This window comes from Jaculus jaculus, chromosome 6, assembly GCF_020740685.1.
Source record: "Jaculus jaculus isolate mJacJac1 chromosome 6, mJacJac1.mat.Y.cur, whole genome shotgun sequence".
Lineage (NCBI taxonomy): Eukaryota > Metazoa > Chordata > Mammalia > Rodentia > Dipodidae > Jaculus > Jaculus jaculus.
Window position 1 is genome coordinate 73776690 of NC_059107.1, and position 20909 is coordinate 73797598.

The 20909-nt window shown below is 39.0% G+C and overlaps 1 pseudogene; it reads right to left on the bottom strand.

The window, feature by feature from the left end:
- Positions 1-305: 305 nt before the first annotated feature.
- On the bottom strand, positions 306-3502 carry LOC101605819 (annotated as a pseudogene).
- Positions 3503-20909: the final 17407 nt, after the last annotated feature.

A 20909-nucleotide genomic window follows, 5' to 3' on the forward strand; every position in this document is an offset into this window, starting at 1 on the left:
ACAAAAATCATAGTCTGACTGCCAAGTGAGGCAGGTGGTGAACTAAAGTCTCACATTTTCAGACAATTCTTTCTAACAGATATGATGGAGAGGGTCTGAAGTATACAGACAGGTATCTGTTAGTTACAGACTCTAATGCTACTTCATGAGGGCAGAACTAATTAAAACTAGCAAATGTTTTAAAAAGTCACAGCCAGTTTTGGACATATAAAATGTGAGATGAATTTGAAAACTCTTCTTCATAATATGTTTTTCTTTTAGTAAAACCGCTTTCCAGTTTTTAAAGTCCAGTTTGCTACATACCCTCAATCTGATCTACCACTGTGAATTTAATGATCAACTTAAATGTGGTATGTCAATGTGCAAGGTCACAATATAATAAAGTTACAAAAAGACTCCTCAGGCTTCAACTTTCTCCTTTTTTTTGTTTTTCTTCAGAAAAGAAGGAGTGCGGAATTTCTTCTTTTTCTTGGATGGCGATTTTGAAGGTGAGCCATCAGGTGACAGGACTTTTTCAATTTTTTTCTGGAGATTTAATGGTAATCTCTATGTTTTCTATGGTTGTGCTTGTAGTTAATCTACTCACTCGCTTTGCAAGCTCATCTTCAACATCATGCATATCATCTTTGCCATTCACTACCATGACAGGCACTTCCATGGACATAAAGCTCTTGGAAAACAGCTCATGGTTTTCTTCTGAGTTTTCAGGGACATTGTGCAGTGACTGAGTTTGAGACTGAATTTGTGAAACAGATGAAGTGTCATCTGAGAGTAATTCTTGCTCAGCATCTTCCAGGCCTTGCTGCTTTCTTTTGATTGTCTTCTTGTAGTCTTCAAGTTCTCCTTCTGTGAAATGACTGAATGGGCTAGGAGGAGCTGGTGGTAGAAGGAGGCTTTTCCACAACAATTCCGGCAAGCAGCTGAGACTGTGGGCCTGCCATCTTCAAGTCATATCGGTTTTGTTCCTGAATCTTATTTCTTTTTTCTAGCACCTCACTTGGGTTTGTGTTTAAAGGAACAAACTGGTTGGGAACTTCAATTTTGATAGGTGTTCCACTACTAACTTTAGAGGAGTCTTCTGCTTTCATCCATGTGATCTTGGTCCTGGGACTAGTTTCCCCGTTCCGAGACTCCTCAGGCACATTAACTTTCATGTAAGTATTTGGAGAGTTTAGCCATCTCGTTTTCACACTGCTGTCTCTGAGCCATGTACATGAGAGGAGAAAGTGGCACTGTATCATCTTCAAAGGAAAAAGCAGTCACAGTTGCTGGGATTTCCACATCACTCTTGTGCCTAGGCTTCTCACAAATGAGAGGATGCCTGTATGCATAGCCTGTTCTGTACCCCAGATTGTCCATGGTCCTCATCAGCCCTTCAAACTCAATCTCACCAATCTTCCATTTCTGATGGGAATCCATATTAACACCCCCTCTTCCAGATACTGCCACACCATAGGTGGAAACTTTATACTTCTGAAGATCCAGCACAAGTAGATTGTCCACTCCACCTGCCCCAGCTATCGCCCACAACTGAATATCACAGGCCATCTGCACATTAAAGATGACAGACTCTGTCAGAGTACTTGATGACCCACCAAGGCCAGTGGTAAAACTCTATTGCTGAAGACTCCATACACAGCTGACACGTAAAATGGAATGGCATGGCTGGAAGCCAGGAGAGAGTCAGTCCCCAGACAGTCAGCGTGTCTAGTGCCAGAAGGTGCTACATGGGCGACTGGGGGAAATGACCAAGATCTGTCCAAACAACTCATTGTCTAACCTAATTAGCAACAAATAACCTGATGTGATGCCCACACAAGTACAATAGTGGCACACAGCCATGGTGAGGAACCAACTGCTCTTGATTTGGCTAACTGATCCCCTCAGTGGTACGAGACCCATAGCTGGAGCTGGGAAACAAGTAAAAATCATACCCAAACATAAGCCCTTTCTCCAATATCAAGCTACCATCAATCATGGGGTACATGAGGGCCTACACCTATAAAACTCTCTATCAAAAAAGTAATTGTTATCTCAATTTTCCGGGTGCTAACTTACTCTCCGTTGGAGAATCTGCTTCTCTTTTTCAGATAGATGCAGATCCTAAGAGAGCTGCCCCAACATACCTCAAAAGGGGCCTAACTGAAACTAAGAACAATTGGCGAAACAAGCAAGGGTGATGTTTTCCTGTGAACCGGATACCAGCACAAAGGGGAAGGAGACCAACACAGAGAAAAATCAACTCCTACCAAATCAGAGAGCCATAACCTCAGAGGCCCCCAACACCGTATTACTGAAGCAGACCAAAAATGAACCCAACATGGCTCAGGGAAATTTTGCGGAAGAGGGGGCGGAAAGAATGTCAGAGTCATATGTTGGGTCATGATATGCAGAGACATTTATCGTACCAATAACTGTGGGCTAACTCCACAATGCACGACCCATTTACATCAAAAAGGAGAGATCAATGGGAGGAGGTAGATCATGGATAAGCCTAAACAATGATACCAAACTGCCTGTATTTGCTGAAAAGAAAACTAATAAATTAAATTTTAAAAAAAGAAAGAAAGAAAGATGTGATGAAAAGCCTCCTCAAGTGTTTCTCCAAGTGCTACTACGCCATGATTCCTGAGCACCAGCACCTTACAACTTGGCCCCAGAACTTTCTGCAGTTCAATTCTTTCTTCCTGTTCATCAAGTGACCCCTGGTAGTCATAATAGGCAACCTCTCCAAGAATAAGGGACTCTTGAGAAATTGGAAGAATTCCACACTTCATAGAGGACACAGCTGCTGTAGCGAGGGTATGAATATGTATCACACATTTCACATCAGGACGTGTTGAGTAGATTGCATCATGGGGACTGAATTCTGTATGGTCAATTTTCAAATTAGTACTTCCCTGGTCAACCACTTCTCCTATTATATTGACTTTTACCAAATTAGAGGCTGTGGCTTCAGAAAAGAAAGGCCTCTAGGAATTATTATAATGTGGTCTTGCTCCTTACTTATTCTTACTGAGATATATATATTTGCAAGGTGTGCCCATCCAAACAAATCTGCAAGTCTGTACAGGCTGGCAAGTTTACAGCCAGTAAGTTTGTCTCCCTCCACGTATGAGGACGTATCTGCACCAGGAAGGTCATTGATAGGTGTGACCATGCCAAGACTCAGGGGAGGTGAAGAAAATCCAGAGAAAGAATTGGCCATAACATAATCTGCAATCTGTTATAATGCAAGTAATCCAGCTGGACTGTGGCCTTTCTTCATCTGCTCTTGAATAAGGCATTCCAGGTCTTCCCAGAAGGCAGGACTGTGAAGAATCTGAGTGACTCGTTTCCTCTGCTCCATCATATTGAAGTCTTGTCGTAGATCAGGAGACATGTTCCTCTCTCGAATGTATTCTGGGTCATTTTCATTGATACGGTCAAAATATCTCTCTTTGTGCGGTATGCTGGGAGGAGGAGGAGTGGTGATGACAGCTTAGCTGGCATCTGAACTCATGTTTTACGTCTTGTTCTCTTCAGCCCACGCAGGCTCCGGCCAGCCCTGGTTTTACAACTCCCCGCCCGGACACGACGAGCCAGGCAGAGGTCACCTGGGGGAGCCGGGGCCGGCGGCGCCCCTCAGCCTGCACGGGGACTTCACCTGAGGCTGCGGCGAGGGTCCCCCGCAGCCAGGCCAGCACCGCCCCACGCCAGGACCCGCAAGGTTACCTCGGCCGAGCTGACACGGCCCCTTACTCATCTTTTACTTGCATCAAGTGTAACCCATCCTGTGTTATCACATGTAAAGCTGGCTTTCTTTCCTTTCCTTGTGAAGGGTTCCCTTCAGAACTTTCTGTTGAGCTAGCTTGGTTGTTATGAATTGGTTGATCTTTTTTGTCTTGAAATATCCTTATTTCTTAATTAATTTTGAAAGACAATTTTGCTGGGCATAGCAATCTTGGTTGAAAGTTATTTACCTGCTTTGGATATTTTTTTTTTTTAAATGTGTTGTTTATTTTTATTTATTTATTTGAGAGTGACATGCAGAGAGAAAGAGAGAGAGAGAGAGACAGAGAGAGAGACAGAGAGAGAGAGAGTGTGTATGGGTGCACCAGGGCCACCAGCAAATGAACTCCAGATGCATGCATCTGGCTAACTTGAGTCCTGAGAAATCGAGCCTCCGAACCAGGGTCCTTAGACTCCTCAGGCAAGCACTTAACTGCTAAGTTACCTCTCCAGCACAGCTTTGGATTTTTGACATTGTTGTGATGTGCCATGCAGAGGTCCTTCTCTGGTCAAATGTATTTGGGGTTCTATGCTCCTCTTGTGTTTGGATATCAACTTCTTCCTCTAGATTTATGTAGTTTTCTCATTTCATTAAGCTGTTGAACAATTCCTTTTGTATTTATCTCAGCTCCTTCTACAACAAGAATGTTGAGGTTTGGTTTCTTTAATTTATCCCAGTGTTCTTGGAAATACTGCTGATATATTTTTTTAAAATTTATATGAGTCAGTGTGCCTTATTGTCTTGACTTTGTCCTCCATCCCTGAGATTCATTCTTCTGCATAATTTTGTCTGTTATTATTACATACTGATGTAGTCTTTAACTGATTCATTATTGATTTCATTTCCATAATTTCTATTTGATCCTTTTTTAGAATTCCAATTTCCTTGCTAAAATTTTCCTCCATATTTATTAGTCATTTCTGCAATTTATTCACTGTTTCATTCAATTTTAGAAATTTTCATCTGCCTATTTCAAGGGTCTGTCTGATCATTCACTGGTTTTAGAAGTAGACATCTAAATTCTTCCTCCTATATTTCATCTATCTTTTTTTTTATTTTCCCCTTTTTCTATCTTATTTTTGCTCCCACTGTGGGGTGTTGGGAATTCCAGGGTGGTTTAATAGGTTTTTGCCCCTTACTCTTTGAGTTTTTTGTTGTTGTTGTTGTGACATGGACATTTATCGAGATACGTGTTTTTCCCCCTTCTACTTGTGCCATTTTCCCTTCCACTACATTTGGTTGCTTACTTTTTCTATCTTATATAATATTTTATAGGTTCATTCAGAATCATGTTTCTATAAGATTTTTAGGGAGTGAGCCCACCAGTTTTGAATCTTGCAGAATTGTTCCTGTGTTTAATTTTCCTCAGTTGAATGATAGGCTTTTGTGCAACTGTTCCTGTCCTTTAGATAAATTAACAATTGATATGTAATTATTCAGGTATTAATACCAATATACTGTTAGATTAGTTTGGCTGCCAGGGCTTCCACATCTATTTTTACAAATAACATCAGTATCATCATCAATGATAATGTTAGGTAAGAAAAGTCCAAAATCTAAAACAATAGACTTAAAAAGAAACTGTGAGAACAGAAAAAAAGAGGAAGGAGAAAAGAAGAGCAACAAACAAGGTAAAACAAATAAATATAAGAAAGGTGAAAAAGAAAAAAACAGAGTGTGTGTTGCCCTGCCATAGACTGGGAACAGACCTTGGATTCCAAATCGGTGCTTCGTATGTTCACTGAAGCTGATCACTGCAGCAGCCTCAAGGAAGCTATGGAGATGTGTCTCAGAAGGGGCCTCTGATCAGTGAGGTCAATTAACTGGACTTGGAGATTGCCCCATCTTGTTCTTCAGTATGACTTTGTTATGTAAAAAGCAGTTTGAATCCTGGGTAGTTGCTCAGTGGCTGGCAGGTGGCAGTTTTTGCGGCTAGGAATTTTTGTGGCTGTCAAGATTGTAGTTATTATGTTAACAGTCTTAGAGTTTGCACTGTAGTTTAGATGGACAGAGGAAACCCCCGTGAAGCCTCTCTTTCCGTGTAATTAGTTTTCTGGACAGGCTCTTGCTCTCAATCCCTGGTTGATGGGGAACTAATTATGTGGAAGGGCTGCTTTTAAACCTGTCAGCATCCTCCTGCTTTTGCCTTCTTTGTGCTGGGGTTACATGCATGTCTCTCTGTTCTGGATTATAGTTTATTTTATAGCATAGCTTTGATATTTAATAAGAAAGTAAATTATGTGGTTACATCTCACCCATAAACAAAGATGTAAAAAGAATATAAACATTGGCAAAGAAAATGCAGAAATACCCTAAAAGGATAATATATCTGTGAAGAGAAAATTGAACAAAAGTTCATTTTTGTAAGATCTACTTACAGTTAGGGTCTCATCTGCCATCTGAGATGTCACATCCCATGAAGGTTCTCATCTCTCCCCAATTCAAATAACTCATTTATGACTAAACTGCTTGTGCAATAATAATTATAATAACATTATGCTGAACATCTGCTATTCTGGGAGTTTGGCATTTGAGCATGTGCTAGGCAGAGGATGACTGTGTAACCCATCTCCAGTGAAAACTCAGAAGACTGAATTAGTGATGATCTTCCCTGGTAGACAACATTTTGCTTGTGTCATCACAACTCATTGCTGCTGGCATTAAGTGTGAAGCGCATCATGTATGTGTGAAGTGTTGACTATTTCCACAGTCATTTTTCTACTGCACTTTCCCTTTTTTGATTTTGCCTGAGTACTGTTGCTCTAAACAAGTGCAGGCTAGACAAATCCATACTGATCATTGGGAACCTTCCCAAAGAAGCATTGAACCTCAAACTGGTCTTGCAAATCTCTGACAATATCAGAAGCAAGTTATACTTATTTTTTTTCTCAGAGATAAAAGATGTCTTTAACATTTGAAAATTTTCCAATGTACTGTGTCATGTTAAAGGTAAGAAGAAGGGCTGGAGAGATGGGTTAGTAGTTAAGGTCCTTGCCTAGGAAGCCTAAGGACCCTGGTTAGATTCCCCAGTTCTCAGGTAAAGCAGATGCACATGGTAGTGCATGTGTCTGGAGTTTGTTTGCAGTGGCTAGAGGCTCTGGAATGCCCATTCTCTCTCTCTCTTATAAATAAATAAATATTAAAATAGTGGGCTAGAAAGAATGCTCAGTGGTTAAGGCAGTTTCTTGTGAAGCCTAAAAGCTCACATTTGATTCCCCAGTACCCATATAAGCTGTATGTACAAAGTGGAGCATGCATCTGGTGTTAATTTACAGTGGCTAGAGGTCCTGATGTGCCCATTCTCTCCCTCTCTCTCTCTCTCTCTCTCTCTCTCTCTTGATCAAATAAATAAATAATTAAAAAGATAAGAAAAAAACTGTGATTATTTGAATTGAGGAATTAAAAGCATTTGAATATATATTCATATATAAAAATAATCTTAACAAAGTAACAGAAGGAAATTTATTTTAATAGAACATATCAGTATGACACCTATAGAACGTCATACTCAATACTGAAATATTTCCACTAAACTCCATAAGATGATGAAAGAAGTATCCACTATTGATAATTCTTTGGTTGATGTGCAAGAAAATAATACAAGAAAAAGTAGATAAATTCGAAAGAAACTTGATCTTATTTGCACTATTACAACAAAACATCTGACACAGGCTATGAAAAGTGAAAAGAGGATTACTTTGACTCACTGATCTGGTGGTTCAGGTCCCATGTTGGATGACCCCATTGATTGGGACCTCTGGAAAGGGCTATTCCCACTGAAGGAGAGTGAGCTCATATTTCAAATATGAACAACAAGAGGAAGAAACAGACAGCCTCTTGAATGAATATCCTTAACTAACTAAGACCTCTGAGAAGGCCTTTGTGTTAGTTACTTTACTCATTGCTGTGACCCTATATATAACCAGAAGCAATTTAATGAAGGAACAATTTAATGAGGCTTATAGTTCCAAGAAGATACATTCCATTAGAAAGGATAAGACATGAAAACAGGGACAGGAGACAGATCTTTTCACAATGGCAGGCAGGAAGCAGAAAATGAACAGGAAGTGGGATAGGGCTATAAAACTTCAAAGTGACTTACTTCTGCCAGCAATTAAAAATGGGTTATATTTTATTTATGAGAGAAAACACCACACACACACAAACATGGGTATGGAATGGCCTCTTGTCTCTGCAAACACACTCAGACACATGTGTCACTTTGTGTGTGCTGATTGACAGGGATACTGGGCAATTGAACTAAGACTGGCAGGTTTTGCAAGCAAGTGCCTCTAACCACTGAGAAATCTACATACTTTGCCTCCTAAAGTTTGACAGCTTTCCCAAACAGCACCACCTGCTGGAGACCACATTTTCAAATGCAAGGGCCATTGGGGGACATTTTACATTCAAATCAAGTCTCATTTGAGAGCATTCATCTGCATGTGTATCTGTATGTGTGTATATGTATATATGGAATGATGTGTGTTGAGCAATGTGCATGTGGAAGCCAGGAATTGATGTTGGGTATTTTCCTTCTTTATTTTCCACACTATTTAATGAGGCAAAGTATCTTACTTGATCTCAGGGCTCACTGATTCAGCTAGTTTAGCTAACCAGCTTGCTTACAGGATCACTTATTTCTTCTTCTAGAGCACTGTGACTATACACAGGCTGTTATACCCACTTACCATTTACATGGGTGCTGGGATTCAAACTTCAGTCTTTATGCTAGGGTGGCAAGTATTTTATCCACTCAGCTATCTCCCTTGCTCCAGATCTTGTTTCTTAAAGGTCCATTGCATCTCCCAGTAAGCTTGCATATGTAGCTTTTTGGAGATACATCTAAATTGTTAATTATTAATGATAAGATACAGAAAACCCAGAATATGTGGTACCAGATCATAATATAAAAATTAGACATTTATAGATTCTGAGAATAATGCACTGTGATGGTGAAACTACATTGTCAACTGGTTAGATTTGGAATAACCTAGGAGTCACACCTCTGGGTGAGTGTGTGAAGGTATTTCCAGAAAGGTTTAACTGAGGAGTAAGAACTGCCCTGACTGTAGGTGGGGAAATGCAAAAGGAAACTATCAGCATTCATCTCTTCTGCTTCTGCAATGGGCACAGAACGACTAGCTGGCTTTGGCTCCAACTGCCATGCTTTGCTGTAATGATTTGCAGGGACACAGTACATTATGACATGAAGACATGCCTGAATACTAGCAGTTGGGACACTGAGGAAGGCGGACTTCCCTGAGTTCTAGGCCAGTCTGGTGCTACAAAGTGAGCTTTCAGTTAACCTGGACTACAGTGAGACTGCCACAAAAAAAAAAAAAAAAATCATGAACTTGGTTCATATAAATACTTCATTGTTTATGCCTGGGTATTTTGTCATAGTCATGTGAGAAGTAAAATGGCACATGCACACATACATGCACACACACATGCACATGTGCATGAACACATCAGTCATATACTTGTTATGGTTAGATTTGTTTTTTCACTGGTAATACGACCATGGGGACATTGCAATCTGAAAGGATTACTGTTTACCTTTGGGATTAAGGGATCAATTTTTGTCTCATGGGACCAGAAAGATGTGGTAGTTTGAATGGATATCCACCAATAGATACAGGAGTTTATTAAAGTTTGTAATTTAGATCTGCAACCACCTGGCTGGAGGAGGTGTCACTGGGCAGATCCTAGGGTCCAGCCCTAAGATGTGGGGGTAGATTGGGAATTCCATCTAAAGATATGCAAATTGCTTGACCTTTGCCTAGGATTCCTGAAGTATGCTTGTTTGCCTTTTGTTTTGTTTTGGTTTTTGCTTAGATTTGTGAAAGTAAACCAGCTTCTTCTGCTATTATGGAACTTCCCCTGGATTAGTAAGCTTCAAATATATCCATTTTCTTCTTCACTTAAACTGTGTCTTGCCTTAAGGTTCATCACAGCAATATGAGGCTGGCTTGACACCAAATTGGTGCTGAGAAGTGGGATAGAGGTTGCTGAGATGAATCTGATCATGTGGATTTTGGTCTTTTGGAAATTGTGTGCTGAGGGAATGTGAAACTTGGTGCTTGCAATTGAAGATGCCTTCTGGAGTCATAAGCCAAGTATTATGGACTATTCTGATGAGAGTTTGAAAATGCTAAGTGCAGAGAGAATTGTATTTGGAAGCTTGGCTTATGAACTTTCAAAGGGGAAGGAAAGACTGTAGAGGACCTCATTGGAACTGTCATAAGGGCTGGGTGCACTCTGCTCCCCAGGCCCAGTGAGCTTGATCAAAGTTAAATTCGTAATGTACTGATGTGCTTTGCTAAAGATATGGGACTGAGAGATTTAAGGTTTTAAGTTGAAAAAAATCTCAAACAAGTTTTAAATTACTGTCATGGAGACTGATTATTGAAGCTGCTATTGACAAATATATTAGCATTTTGAAGGAAGATGTCCCAACTATTTTACATTGAAATAATTGAAAGGATGCTTGAGGAAAGACTATAATAGACATGCAAACTCCTTTGGAAAAGAGTTGACTGGAGGAGGCATCTGCTTTTCAAGGTTAGGACTTATTCTGTCCCTGGATTAAAAATATGGCTATGTCCGACACATGTGGTATTGGTTTTGGAATCATCAAAAATGCATGGAGTGGGTGAAAAGCACATAGTTCCAGGAGGCATTGCTAAGATGTGGCATTATGCAGGACATGATGACCCTGATAGGCTTGGAAAGTCAATAGAAGATGGACCATGATTTGCATGGATACCCAAAGATGTTTTGAATATACTGGGATTGTGCAAGGGCTACCATGGAGCATGCTGTCAGCCTGGGATGGAAGCTTTCCCTGGAATGGTGGAATTAGAAAATCAGGACACTCCTCACTGGTCACAGGTTATGATATTAGACTTGAACTACAGATATTTGATGTTTGCTTGGTTGTTTCTGAGTTTGCATTATTCTAGTCTTTCTTTGTAATGCCTTACATCACTTGCAAATGTTTACTCTGTGTTTTTATATGTAAAAGTATATAATTTGTTTGGTTTTATAGGACTCACAGCTAAGAGACCATCTTATGTCTCAGTTGACACTTGGGATGTTATAACTATTTTAAGTTGGTGAAGACTGTGGGGACCTTTGAATTTGGACTGAATACAATTTACAAAGTGAGATGTTTATGAACCTATTGGGAGACAGGTGTGGAAGGTGGTAGTTTGAATAGATGTTCCCCAGTAGATACAGGAGTTGATTAAAGTTTGTAATTTAGGTCTATAGCCAGCTGAATGGAGGAGTTGGCACTGGACAGATTCTATGAACCACTTCTAAGGTGTGGATAGGATTTGGAATTCAATCTAAAGATATACAAAGTGTTTGAGCTTTGCCTGGGTTTCCTGATGTGTGCTTGCTTACTTTTTGTGTGTTTTTTTTTTTCTTTTTCTACTTCGATTGGTGAAGCCAGGCCAGTTTCCTTTGCCATTATGAAACTTCCCCTAGATCTTTGAGCGTCAAATAAATCCCTTGTTCTTCCCTTAAACTTTGTCTGGTCTTGAGGTTCATCACAGCAACATGAGACTGACTGCCACAATGGATCACAGTTAAAACAGATTTTTACAGTGTTCTTATCTTTCTCCCTTGCTTCACTCACACTATGTGACCTCTCACTCTTTTCCATCCTCTCCTGACATACAAGGTATCAAACAGAGGCTGATGCTGGCTTGATTCTCTCAGATCTGTTGAACTATAAGACCAGTAAACATCTTTTTCTTATAAAGAACCTAGCCTTGGGTATTTTGTTATTATAGCACAAAATGGGTTAAGATAATACACATAGAAATGATTTAAATACAAAATATCTTTGAGATGTACTGTAGTGTTAACAGGGACTCAGAATAACAGTTCATGAAATGAAACCACTAAGTCACTTCAGTAAGATCACTGAAAATATTTAATAAAGCTATACAATTGCATAACCTATGTGAACGAAATCCTACTTGTGGGTAAAACTCAGTAGAATATGTATGTATGGACAGAATGAGGGTTTGTAAATGTTTATATCATATTATCAATAAATCTCCAAAGTGAAAGTCACCTAGTTAATAATAAACATCATAAAGGTTAAATCATAGTATATCTATAAATGATATTTTGTGTCATGATAAATATATAAATGCAATAAAAAGACTGAAACTACAGTGTAAAAGTTACAGAAAATAGCTTAGACATTAAAGAACATATATGATGCTAATTAACTGACATGGACTCAAAGTGTGTATGAACAGATAAATGGGTTAAAATATGTGGGACATATATGCACTGGGATGTTACATATCCATAGAAATGAAGGGTCTCCTATATTGTGATCTCATGGATGCACCTGGGCAACATTATGTTCAATGAATTAGGTCAAGTGCAGAGCCACACATACTGCATGATCTTACTCCCATAACTCAACAAAGCTGATTTCATAGAAGTTGAGCTTAGAATAGCAGAGACTGATGAGGATTTGGAGCTGGGGAAATGAGGAGAGGTCAACATGAATACAGTGACTGAAAATTTTTTTCTGGTGTCCTATATGGTAGAGTTGGTATTAATGTAATATCTATTTCAAAATATCCAGAAATTAGATATTGAATATTATTACCCAATGGGATGATTATCATTTGAGGTGATAAACATGTCAATGAATTTGATTTCATCATTACACTATGTGTACATGAGCTGAAATACCACAGTATAACTCATATACATGTACAGTTATGAATTATGTCAATTAACATTTAATAAGTAGACAGCAGTCAAACCAATATATTTATGTTTTTGCTTCCATTTTATGTCTCCTAATCCTAAAATACTAATCACTGAAATTATTTGTTAAATAAAGTGATAAATTGTCATATATGTTATATATAGTTACTTGTATTATGTATAATACAATGTATTATATGTACATAAAATATAATGTTTATACAGTTCTAAATATACAACATTTCCTTACTCTTTGGGCAACAAGGTATAAATCACAGTAAAAATTATCCATAATAAAAATAGCTAAATCTAAGTAATTAATCTTGGTAAGAGATGCAAATCAATATTTGAGGTAACAGTACATTCTTAGAAACACCGAAGAAGAGAAATGTACACCTACAGACAAATGGCAGGTATGGAAAGATATAATATTTAAATTAATGGAAATGGTGAATACTTTAAATGTTGAAATATTTCCTATATTCTTCCATCTATTTTCATAAACCCCATTAAAATTATTGTAATACTTTTAAATTATCTTTAATTGGACAAAAAAAGATGTTATACAACATGAGACAAAGCAAGTTTAAAATCCAAACATGATAGAGTAGCACAAACACACCCGTATGAAGTTCTTATCTTTTCTCAAAATAATGAGCTGTCCCTGAGAGGCTGGAAATTGAGGAGCTCTGAGTTGCAGGCATGAAGAAACTGCCCTCAGGTTAAATTGCTCATGATAGTTGCTATGTGAGTTATTGAATATCATTCAAGACTTTTACGAGTTAAGAAGCTTTTAATTCCATATTTTAGGAATGGTTATTTCAGTGTCCTTAGCTCTACCAGTCAATCAAGTCGCATTCTCCAGCCTAAGCATATGCAGCATCTCCCATCACCTCCTTGGCCTTCTATCTCATTCTAAGTAGTCTCATTTTTAAAAATATTTTTATTTTTAATTATTTTTTTTTCTTTGGTTTTGCGAGGTAGGGTCTCACTCTGGTCCAGGCTGACCTGGAATTAACTCTGTAGTCTCAGGGTGGCCTTGAACTCACGGCGATCCTCCTACCTCTGCCTCCCGAGTGCTGGGATTAAAGGTGTGCGCCACCACGCCTGGCATTTTTATTCATTTTTAAGCAGAAAGAAACAGGGGTGATGGGCATGACCAGGGACTCCTGCCACTACTAATGAACTCCAGACAAATGCTCCACTTTGTGCAACTGGCTTTATTGGGTATGGAAAATCAAACCCAGCCTGTCAGGCTTTGCAAGCAATGGCCTTTAACTGCTGAGCCATCTCTCCAGCACCCCCCCATAGTTTTAAATAATAAAATTCACTAGTGAAGAGAAGGTAATGGAAGGGTATTATGATCAAAGTACATTATATACATATATAAAGATTGTCAATAAAATAAATTAAAAGAGGACTGGAAAGATGATGGCTTAGTGGTTAAGGCACTTGCCTACAAGGCCAAGGGATCTCAGTTCTGTTCCCCAGGACCCATGTAAGCCAGATGCACAAGGTAGTGCATGTGTCTGGAGTTAGTTTGCAGTGGCTGGAGACCCTTCCACTCCCATTCTCTCTCTCTCTCTCTGTCTCTCTCTTTCTCTTTCTCCCTACCCCTCTTTCTCTCTCTTAAATAAGTAAATAAATAAAAATATTTTAAATAATAGAATAAATTGAAAGAAATACAAATGCCTAACATACACTTAAAAAAAATGTTCAATATCCCTAACCATCAGGGAAATGCAAACTAAAACAACTATGAGATTCTACCTTACTCCAGTATGGATAGCAATCATTATAAAATCAAATAACAACAAATGTTGGCAAGGATGTGTGGAAAGAGGAACCCTTATTTACTGTTGGTGGAAATCAATATGGAGATTCCCTTACTAGGCATTTACTCCAAATGCTCCATGTTTCACTACAAAGATAGGTGCTCAACCATGCTTATAGCTGTTCAATTCATACTAGCTAAGAACTGAACAACCCAGGTGCCCATCAGTGGATGAATGAATAACAAAGTGGTGGTACATATACACAGTGGAAATCTACTCACTGATAAGAAAAAAATATGATTCAACAAAATTTGTAGGAAAATGGATGGGCTTAAAACAGATCATACCCAGAAATCACACACAATCACAGAAAGACAATTGGTGCATGTTCTCACTCATCTGTGGTTCCTAACCTGGATCAGCTTGAGTTTCTGGCACACCAGATAGGCAACTTGAGACCTAGACAATAGAGATGGAAAGGTTGTAGGGGAGGGTAAGGGGAGAGTACAGGGGAGGTGGTAAACACAGAACTAAACCCAAAATGAACTGGGATCATAGAAACTTTTCTCCTTGAAGGTAGACTAAAACATATAAACAAAAGGAGTATAGGGGGAATGCCTGAAAAGAAGGGCTATGGAGTAGGTGAAAAGAAGCCTAACCTTAAAAAACTTTGACTCAGACTTCCGGTTAAGATGGTGGTGTAGGTACCATGCCAAAGCAGCCTGGGGGTAAAAAGACCAAAAAAACCTCAGCAAAATACACACTTTTACTACAAAGTGAGGTGTATAGGAAATTGAAGCAGCAGCGGAGAAGTAGGAGAGATCCAGAGCATCCAGAGCCCACACAGGCCATGAAAGTGGCCCTGGCAGCTCTGCCAGCTGCAGTGGCAGCGGCGCACCAGAAAGCCACTGGGCTTGGCTCCAGCCACAGGAAAAAGCCAGGTGTGGGAGCTTCCACTCACACCACGCTCTCCGCAACTCAGGAAACATGAAGGGAGAGCAGCAGTGAGCAATGGAGGAGCAGACCACGAGGTAGAAGAACATGTGGAGCAGTGAGAGAACCAGAGCAGCTGCAGCTCCCTCCCCTCCCCCACCACCTGAGCCCAGCTCCAGCGAACAGAGCAGCGGTCCCGGGACCCGGCCATGCCAACTTGAGCTGACAGTGGGACCCAAGCAGGAGCAGAGTTCGGCAACAACATCAGTGGCTCAGGCACCGGTAACAGCGGCCGCAGCCGCAGCAGCAGCAGACCCAGGAGCGGCAGCAATGGCAGACCAGCAGCAGCAGACCCAGGAGCAGCAACAACAGCCAACCCAGCAGCAGCAGCTTCAGCAGCAGCAGTGCGTCCAGTAGTGGCAGCTACAGCAGCAGCAGAAGCAGAGGCAGCAGCAGTGGGCCCAGCAGCAGCAGCTTCAGCTGCTGACAAACCCACCAGAGGCAGCTTTCACAGCAGCAGTTCCAGCAGCAGGGGTGCTGATCTGCAGGGCCACAGTTGCCAGGCTTGGTTTGCGCCACAGGAAAAGCCAGTGCCCAGCTCCAGAAATCAGAACAGCAGCCCGATGGCCCAGGCAGCAACTTGACTGAGAACAAACTCATCCAAGGTAACTGGGTTTGCACCAGGGAAGGGTCTCACTTGGTCACAAGCTGATTTGGATCCCACAACAGACCAGAAATCTTAACCTCAATGTTGATAGAGGATCTGGTTGTTATAATAACTACTCTGGCATACATACTTGGGGCTGTTTTTGACTGAATGGGTACAGTGTTTAGTTAACTACCTGTATTTTATTCCACTCAGCCTACTTGAATACCCCCATAGCAGGGAAACTCAACCCCTAGGAGCACCTTTGTAGATACTCTCAGAGTCTTAAGAGCCACAGCTAACACCTAAAGCTCCTACCCTAAAAATATATAACATCAAGTCAATTGATATAGCTAAGAATACCCAGCTAGCTAGAAAATCCAAGCATTAACGTAATCCAAGATGCAAAAATATATACATTATAACACAAGAAACACTAAAAAGCAAGATGATATAAATCCACCTAAAAGTATTAATGCATCAGAAATGACCTCCAGTGAGAACGAGTTAGAGGAAATGCATGAGAAAGATTTCAAAAGAATGATTATAAATATGTTCAAAGAAGTCAGAGAACAAATCAAAGGAGTCAAGCAGGAACTTAAAGAGGAAATCAAAGGAATCCAAAAAGATGCAAGACACCAATTTCATGAAATAAAGAAGGCAATACAAGACATAAATAAGGAAATAGAAATAATAAAGAAAAACCAGTCAGAATTACTAGCAATGAAGAACACAGTTAATGAAATAAAAAACTCTGTAGAAAATCGCACCAGTAGAATGGATGAAGGGGAGGACAGAATATCTAAGCTAGAAGACCAGGTGGCAGAGCTAATACAGTCCAACAAAGAGAAAGACAAACTTATAGAAAAGTATGAGTGGGAATTTCAAGATATTCGGGACACTATGAAAAGATCTAATATTAGAATTCAGGGCATAGTAGAAGGAGAAGAATTCCAATCAAAAGGCATAGTAGGTGTCTTCAACAAAATCATAGAAGAAAATTTCCCCCAAATTGGGAAAGAGGTGCCAATGCAGACACAGGAAGCCTTTAGAACCCCAGCCAGACAAAACCTGGAAAGAACCTCTCCTCGCCATATTATAATCAAACTTCCAAACACACACACCAAAGAAAAAATATTGAAAGCAGTTAGAGAGAAAAATCAAGTTACGTACAAAGGCAAGCCCATCAGGATTACAGCAGATTATTCAACACAAACTTTAAAAGCCAAAAGAGCTTGGAGTGATATATTCCAAGTTCTGAAAGAGAACAACTGTCAACCAAGGTTACTTTATCCTGCAAAGATATCCATTCAAATAGATGGAAAAATAAGGACATTCCATGACAAAAGCAGGTTAAAGGAATATTTGAAGACAAAACCAGCTCTACAGAAAATACTTGATAGAATCCTCCATGCTGATGAAAAGGAAAAGCACACATATAAGGAACCTAGAAAAAACAAGCAATACATAAATACTAGTTAAGAGAGCACAGGTACAACCGGAACTACAAAAAAAAAAAAAAAAAAGGCAAACATAAATACACACCTTTCAATAATATCTCTTAATATCAATGGCCTCAATGCCCCAACGAAAAGACATAGGTTTGCAGACTGGGTTAAAAAGCAGGACCCTAAAGTTTGTTGTCTCCAAGAAACTCACCGTTCTACAAAGAATAGACATTATCTTAGGGTGAAAGGTTAGAAGATGGTGTTTCAAGCAAATGGGCCTAGAAAACAAGCAGGGGTTGCTATCCTAATATCTGACAAGGTAGACTTTAGTCCAACGTAAGTCAAGAAAGATAAGGAAGGTCACTTTATATTGATTAAGGGCATACTCCAACAGGAGGACATTACAATCCTAAACATATATGCACCTAAGATGGGGGCTCCCAAATTCATCAAACAAACACTATTAGAACTAAGGTCACAGATAACACCAAACACAGTGGTAGTGGGTGATTTTAACACCCCGCTCTCATCAACTGACAGGTCATCCCAGGAAAAAAATAAACAGAGAGGCATCTGGACTAAATGAGGTCATAGAAGGAATGGACCTAACAGATATATGCAGGACATTTCATCCAAAGGCTGCAGAAAATACATTCTTTTCAGCAGCACATGGAACATTCTCTAAAATAGACCATATATTAGGACACAAAGCAAATCTTAACAAATTCAGGAAAATTGAAATCATTCCTTGCATTCTATCTGACCACAATGAAATTAAACTACAAATCAGTAGCAAGAAAGGCTATAGAGCATACACAAAATCATGGAAACAAAACAATACACTACTAAATGATGAATGGGTCAATGAAGAAAAAAGAAGGAAATCAAAAATTCATAGAGTCAAAGGATAATGAGAACACAACATATCAAAATCTCTGGGACACAATGAAGGCAGTTCTAAGAGGTAAATTTGTAGCCTTAAGTGCCTATATTAAGAAATTAGAAAGGTCACAAGTAAATGACCTAATGCTTCACCTTAAAGCCTTGGAAAAAGAAGAACAAGGCAAACCAAAATCAGTAGGCGGGAAGAAATAATAAAGATTAGGGCAGAAATTAATGAAATAGAAACAACAACAAAAAAAGCAATCCAAAGAATTAATGAAACAAAGAGTTGGTTCTTTGAAAGGATAAACAAGTTTGATAAAGCCTTAGCAAATCTGACCAAAAGAAAGAGAGAAGAAACACAAATTAATAAAATCAGAGATGAACAAGGTAACATCACAACAGATTCCAGAGAAATTCAAAAAATCATAGGGACATACTATAAAAGCATATACTCCACAAAGTATGAAAATCTGAAAGAAATGGATGATTTCCTTGATCTATATGACCTACCTAAATTAAATCAAAATGAGATTAATCACTTAAATAGACCTATAACAAACATGGAGATCCAAACAGTTATCAATAATCTCCCAACTAAAAAAAGCCCAGGCCCAGATGGATTCAATGCTGAATTTTACCAGACTTTTAAGGAAGAGCTAACACCATTGCTTCTTAAGCTTTTCCAGGAAATAGAAAAAGAAGGAATTCTACCAAACTCCTTCTATGAGGCCAGCATCACCCTGATACCAAAACCAGGCAAAGATAGAACAAAAAAAGAAAATTACAGACCAATCTCCCTCATGAACATAGATGTAAAAATTCTCAATAAAATATTGGCAAACAGAATACAAGAGTATATCAAAAAGATCATTCACCCTGACCAAGTAGGCTTTATCCCAGAGATGCAGGGATGGTTCAATATACGTAAATCTATAAATGTAATACATTATATAAACGGGTTGAAGGAAAAAAATCACTTGATCATCTCATTGGACGCCGAGAAAGCATTTGACAAAATCCAATATCCCTTCATGATAAAAGTCCTACAGAGACTGGGAATAGAAGGAACATATCTCAATATAATAAAAGGTATTTATGACAAGCCTACAGCCAACATATTACTAAATGGGGAAAAACTGGAAGGTTTTCCACTAAAATAAGGAACAAGACAAGGGTGTCCACTGTCCCCACTTTTATTTAATATAGTTCTGGAAGTCTTAGCCATAGCCATAAGGCAAGAGACACACATAAAAGGGATACAAATTGGAAAGGAAGAGATCAAGTTATCATTATTTGCAGATGACATGATTCTATACATAAAGGATCCTAAAAACTCTACTAGCAAACTGTTAGAGCTGATCAAAACCTACAGCCATGTAGCAGGATACAAAATAAATACACAGAAATCAGCCTTCATATATGCTAACAACAAACACACAGAGGATGAAATCAGAGAATCACTCCCATTCACAATTGCATCAAAATAAATAAATAAATAAATAAAGTACCTTGGAATAAACCTAACCAAGGAAGTAAAGAATCTCTACAATGAGAACTTTAAAACACTCAAGCGAGAAATTGCAGAAGACACTAGGAAGTGGAAAAACATCCCCTGTTCCTGGATTGGAAGGGCCAATATTGTGAAAATGGCAATCTTACCAAAAGCAATCTACACATTTAATGCAATCCCTATCAAAATTCCAAAAGCATTCTTCATGGAAATAGAAAAAACAATCCAAAAATTCATTTGAATCACAAAAAACCTTGAATATCTAAAATATTACTGAGCAACAAAAATAATGCTGGTGGTATCACCATACCTGATTTTAACCTATACTACAGAGCCATGGTAACAAAAACAGCATGGTACTGGCACAAAAACAGACATGTAGATCAGTGGAACAGAATAGAGGACCTAGATGTAAGCCCAAGTAGCTATAGCCACCTGATATTCAATAAAAATGCCCAAAATACTCATTGGAGAAAAGACAGCCTCTTCATCAAATGGTGTTAGGAAAACTGGATATATATCTGTAGAAGGATGAAAGTAGATTCTTCTCTTTCTCCATGCACAAGAATTAAGTCCAAATGGATTAAAGACCTTAACATCAGACCTGAAACTCTGAAACTGCTAGAGGAAAAAGTAGGGGAAACCCTTCCACATGTTGGTCTTGGCAAAGACTTTCTGAATACAACCCCAATTGCTCAGGCAATAAAACCACAGATTAATCACTGGAACCTCATGAAATTTCAAAGATTTTGCACTGCAAAGGACACAGTGAAAAAAGCAAAGAGGCAACCTACAGAATGGGAAAAAATCTTTGCCAGCTATATATCTGATAGAGGATTAATATCTAGGATATACAAAGAACTCAAAAAGTTAAATAATAAGGAATCAAACAAGCCAATCAAACAATGGGCTATCGAGCTAAATAGGGCATTCTCAAAGGAAGAAATATGAATGGCATATAAGCATCTAAAAAAATGTTCCACGTCACTAGCCATCTGGGAAATGCAGATTAAAACTACATTGAGATACCATCTCACTCCTGTCAGATTGTCCACCATCATGAAAACAAATGATCATAAATGTTGGCGAGGATGTGGAAAAACAGGAACCCTTCTACACTGCTGGTGGGAATGCAATCTGATCCATCCATTGTGGAAATCAGTGTGGAGGCTCCTAAAACAGCTAAAGATTG